Source organism: Heptranchias perlo, unplaced genomic scaffold, assembly GCF_035084215.1.
Source record: "Heptranchias perlo isolate sHepPer1 unplaced genomic scaffold, sHepPer1.hap1 HAP1_SCAFFOLD_89, whole genome shotgun sequence".
NCBI classification, from domain to species: domain Eukaryota; kingdom Metazoa; phylum Chordata; class Chondrichthyes; order Hexanchiformes; family Hexanchidae; genus Heptranchias; species Heptranchias perlo.
In genome coordinates, this window is record NW_027139929.1 from 243,994 (window position 1) to 250,312 (window position 6,319).

Genomic DNA, 6,319 nt, shown 5'->3' on the forward strand with positions numbered 1-6,319 from the left:
TAGCACATCCCTTTTAAACAGGCACGGAATGATCCGGGACTGACAGCACATCCCTTTTAAACAGACGCAGAATGATCAGGGACTGACAGCACATCCCCTTTAAACAGACACAGAATGATCCTCGACTGACAGCACACCCCTTTTAAAAAGACACAGAATGATCAGGGACTGAAAGCATATCCCGATAAACAGGCACAGAATGATCAGGGACTCACAGCACATCCCTTTTAAACAGACGCACAGTGATCCTCGACTGACAGCAAACCCCTTTTCAACAGACACAGATTGATCCGGGACTGACAACACATCCCTTTTAAACAGACGCAGAATGATCCGGGAATGACAGCACATCCCTTTCAAACAGGCGCAGAATGATCCGGGACTGACAACACGTCCCTTTTAAACAGACGCAGAATGATCCGGGAATGACAGCACATCCCTTTTAAAAAGACACAAAATGATCCGGGAATGACAGCACATCCCTTTTATGCAGACGCAGAATGATCCGGGACTGATCGCACATCCCTTTTAAACAGGTACGAAATGATCCGGGACTGACAGCACATCCCTTTTAAACAGACGCAGAATGATCCGGGACTGACAGCACATCCCTTTTAAACAGGGACAGAATGATCCGGGACTGACAAAACACCCCTTTTAAAAAGACACAGAGTGATCCGGAACTTGCAGCACATCCCTTTGAAGCAGACACAGAATGATCCGGGACTGACAGCACATCCCATTTAAACAGACAAAGAGTGATCCGGGCCTGACAGCACATCCCTTTTAAACAGACACAGAATGATCAGGGACTGACAGCATATCCCGATAAATAGGCACAGAATGATCAGGGACTCACAGCACATCCTTATAAACAGACGCAGAATGATCAGGGACTGACAACACATCTCTTTTAAACAGGGACATAATGATCCGGGACTGTCAGCAAATCCCATTTAAAAAGACACAGAATGATCCGGGACTGACAGCACATCCCTTTTAAACAGACACAGAATGATCAGGGACTGATAGCAAATCCCTTTTAAACAGGAACAGAATGATCCTGGACTGACAGCACACCCCTTTTAAACAGGCACCGAATGATCCGGGACTGACAGCACATCACTTTTAAACAGACACAGAATGATCCGGGAACGGCAGCATATCTCTTTTAAACAGGGATAGAATGTTCCGGGACTGTCAGCACATCCCTATTAATTAGACACAGAATGATCCGGGACTGACAGCACATCCCATTTAAAAAGACACAGAATGATCCGGGACTGACAACACATCCCTTTTAAACAGACGCAGAATGATCCGGGAATGACAGCACATCCCTTTTAAAAAGACACACAATGATCCGGGACTGACAGCACATCCCTTTTATACAGACGCAGAATGATCCGGGACTGATCGCACATCCCTTTTAAACAGGTACGAAATGATCCGGGACTGACAGCACATCCCTTTTAAACAGACGCAGAATGATCCGGGACTGACAGCACATCCCTTTTAAACAGGGACAGAATGATCCGGGACTGACAAAACACCCCTTTTAAAAAGACACAGAGTGATCCGGAACTTGCAGCACATCCCTTTTATACAGACGCAGAATGATCCGGGACTGATCGCACATCCCTTTTAAACAGGTACGAAATGATCCGGGACTGACAGCACATCCCTTTTAAACAGACGCAGAATGATCCGGGACTGACAGCACATCCCTTTTAAACAGGGACAGAATGATCCGGGACTGACAAAACACCCCTTTTAAAAAGACACAGAGTGATCCGGAACTTGCAGCACATCCCTTTGAAGCAGACACAGAATGATCCGGGACTGACAGCACATCCCATTTAAACAGACAAAGAGTGATCCGGGACTGACAGCACATCCCTTTTAAACAGACACAGAATGATCAGGGACTGACAGCATATCCCGATAAATAGGCACAGAATGATCAGGGACTCAAAGCACATCCTTATAAACAGACGCAGAATGATCAGGGACTGACAACACATCTCTTTTAAACAGGGACATAATGATCCGGGACTGTCAGCACATCCCATTTAAAAAGAAACAGAATGATCCGGGACTGACAGCACATCCCTTTTAAACAGACACAGAGTGATCCGGGACTGACAGCACATCCCTTTTATACAGACGCAGAATGATCCGGGACTGATCGCACATCCCTTTTAAACAGGTACGAAATGATCCGGGACTGACAGCACATCCCTTTTAAACAGACGCAGAATGATCCGGGACTGACAGCACATCCCTTTTAAACAGGGACAGAATGATCCGGGACTGACAAAACACCCCTTTTAAAAAGACACAGAGTGATCCGGAACTTGCAGCACATCCCTTTTATACAGACGCAGAATGATCCGGGACTGATCGCACATCCCTTTTAAACAGGTACGAAATAATCCGGGACTGACAGCACATCCCTTTTAAACAGACGCAGAGTGATCCGGGACTGACAGCACATCCCTTTTAAACAGGGACAGAATGATCCGGGACTGACAGCACATCCCTTTTAAACAGACGCAGAATGATCCGGGACTGACAGCACATCCCTTTCAAACAGGGACAGAATGATCCGGGACTGACAAAACACCCCTTTTAAAAAGACACAGAGTGATCCGGAACTTGCAGCACATCCCTTTGAAGCAGACACAGAATGATCCGGGACTGACAGCACATCCCATTTAAACAGACAAAGAGTGATCCGGGACTGACAGCACATCCCTTTTAAACAGACACAGAATGATCAGGGACTGACAGCATATCCCGATAAATAGGCACAGAATGATCAGGGACTCACAGCACATCCTTATAAACAGACGCAGAATGATCAGGGACTGACAACACATCTCTTTTAAACAGGGACATAATGATCCGGGACTGTCAGCACATCCCATTTAAAAAGACACAGAATGATCCGGGACTGACAGCACATCCCTTTTAAACAGACACAGAATGATCAGGGACTGATAGCAAATCCCTTTTAAACAGGCACGAAATGAGCCGGGACTGACAGCACATCCCTTTTATACAGACGCAGAATGATCCGGGACTGATCGCACATCCCTTTTAAACAGGCACGAAATGATCCGGGACTGACAGGACATCCCTTTTAAACAGACGCAGAATGATCCGGGACTGACAGCACATCCCTTTTAAACAGGGACAGAATGATCCGGGACTGACAAAACAGCCCTTTTAAAAAGACACAGAGTGATCCGGGACTTGCAGCACATCCCTTTTAAACAGACTCAGAATGTTCCTGGAGTGACAGCACATCCCTTTGAAGCAGACACAGAATGATCCGGGACTGACAGCACATCCTTTTGAAGGAGACACAGAATGATCCGGGACTGACAGCACATCCCATTTAAACAGACATAGAGTGATTCGGGACTGACAGCACATCCCTTTTAAACAGACACAGAATGATCCGGGACTGACAGCACACCCCTTTTACACTGACACAGAATGATCTGGGACTGACAGCACATCCCTTTTAAACAGACGCAGAATGATCCGGGACTGACAGCACATCCCTTTTAAACAGACATAGAGTGATCCGGGACTGACAGCACATCCCTTTAAACAGACACAGAATGATCCTGGAGTGACAGCGCACCCCTTTAAAACAGACACAGAATGATCCGGGACTGACAGCACATCCCTTTTAAACAGACATAGAGTGATCCGGGACTGACAGCACACCCCTTTAAAACAGACACAGAATGATCCGGGACTGACAGCACATCCCTTTTCACCTGAGGAAGGAGGTAGCCTCCGAAAGCTTGTGAATTTAAAATAAAATTGCTGGACTATAACTTGGTGTTGTAAAATTGTTTACAATTGTCAACCCCAGTCCATCACCGGCATCTCCACATCATGACTCCCTTTTAAACAGACACAGAATGATCCGGGACTGACAGCACATCCCTTTTAAACAGAGACAGAATGATCCGAGACTGACAGCATATCCCTTTTAAACGGACACAGAATGATCAGGGACTGATAGCAAATCCCTTTTAAACAGACACAGAATGATCCGGGACTGACAGCACATCCCTTTTAAACAGAGACAGAATGATCCGGGACTGACAGCACATCCCTTTTAAACAGACACAGAATGATCCTCGACTGACAGCACATCCCTTTTAAACAGACACAGAATGATCCGTGACTGACAGCGCACCCCTTTTAAAGAGACACAGAATTATCCTGGACTGACAGCACATCCCTTTTAAACAGGGACAGAATGGTCCGGGACCGACGCTTTCCCTGATCTTTCTCTGAAAATATGCGGAAGATGGAACCCTGATCTTCACTTCCTGGACGATAACTCCGACCACAGACTCCAGCGGATCCAGTTCGTGACCAGACTGTTTTGGGCAAGGTAAGGCGCAGCTCAATCAACAACCATTGTCCAAAACCCCAACCACAAAACTGTCTCCTACAAGGGCTACAAAGAATGATTGGTCTTGACCTCATCTATCCGTCTCAATCTGGAAAACCATTTTGAGTGAACTCGCGTTCGGCAAAAACAGAGGAAATCAGGAAGAAAATGGAGATCCAGAGAAAGTGGGAATGGAAGAGGGAGATTGACAGACAGAGAAGTTTGGGAGACAAGTCGAACGAGGGTATGTGAGGGAGGGAGACGTGGACACTGAGGCACAGAAAGAGAGGGAATGTCTGAAACTATGTGATTGATTGCAGTAAAGTGTATAGTGGGGCGGTCGGGGAATCGCAGGACCAGCCTGGGATTTGCAGCACGGAAAATTAAAGTAAAAATGACCCATTGGTGAACGAGGTTTCGATATTTCTTACACTCTGTCCTTGTGGTTGCAATTTTCATTTATTACATTAAATTTAGAAATTGTGGCTTTGTCATTGTACAATTCATTGTCCCAAAAGGCTACTCAGCTGGTCGATATGTAAAAGTGTGATTGTTAAATGTCAGATGGCACCATCACTCATTTGTTCAAGAGTCTGCAATTAATGTCAGTAGGTCGGCCCATTAGGGGTTTATTACACTATAATTATCCCACTGTTTTATCTTCGTTACCTGACTATTGCAGTCTGCATTCCTTTTTGCAGCAGCAAAATAAATCGCCTTCACTGAGAAATGCGTTCGTCTCTAATTGCGGAGATAGAATTCGTTTATTACCCTATTCTGGCAGCAATTGGAGTACCTGGTAGGTCATTACCAGCACGTATGCTGTAAGTAACATATTGAGCCAGAAATCGCTCCCGATTAACGCCCAACAGTTCGCTCCATTTTTAGTGGCGAATTTAAGGAGAGCCCGCAGTAACTATTTGGTGAGCGTTGCCTCGCGGCTCTGCACGATTTCTGGCCCAACGTTTAATTATATTGTTTGTTGTGCTCTGAGTCTAGCAAACATAATATGTTGATCCTCAACGCTTTGTGATACAGTTAAAACTTTCATTCCTGTCTGGTTGGTAAATACACCCAGTAACTCGTGCTCGCTCTGTGCTGAGCCGTCGAGTCTGCGGGTTAAGTGTGTTCTTGGTGCTCACTGGCCAGGAATGGGGAACACGGGCAGGGCGCTCAGTCCTGAGTGGAATCCATTGACTCCTGGTGGAAAGCGCGCTTGTCCTGGAGATCGGGTTAAGAAGAACTGGATGAGATTGTCGTGTTTCCTGAGGACCGATCGCCTGGGGTTCCGGAGAGCAGATTGCTGCTGTGTACCTCGGCATGAGTCAGTGCCTTCAGGATAGAAGGTCAGTGAACAAACGGAATATGCATCAGATAGGCAAACCCATATTACAGAACCTGTCCTGCTGGCTTATAGGTACGATCTTGTGTTCCCATCAAATGTTCGCCTCAGGTCATAACTCTGTTTCTGGAAAATGGCTTTCTTGGACTGTTTATGTACTTGATGGTTCAAGTATTGTAAGGACTAGTGGTAAAAAAGATGTCTGCGAACTTCAATCCAAGTCTTGGCATATTGATTAGGGAGGGGGATTAACTGGAGAACATTAGTGAGGATTGGTGGTGATTTGTACTTCTACAGTGCGGCTTCTGGGATCGATCACTTTTTCTGAAGATTCGACTGTCCTTTGATTTTCTCATGCCTTGTGCTGAGGTCTAAAAACTGTACCTGGTTAAGAAAATAAGAAATAGGAGCAGGAGTCGGCCATATTGGGACTAGCTTCGTGGTATAAACTGGGCGACACGGACATGTTGGGCCGAAGGGCTTGTTTCCATGTTGTAACTTCTATGATTCTATGATTCTATATGGCTCCTCGACCCGACTCCGCCATTCCATAA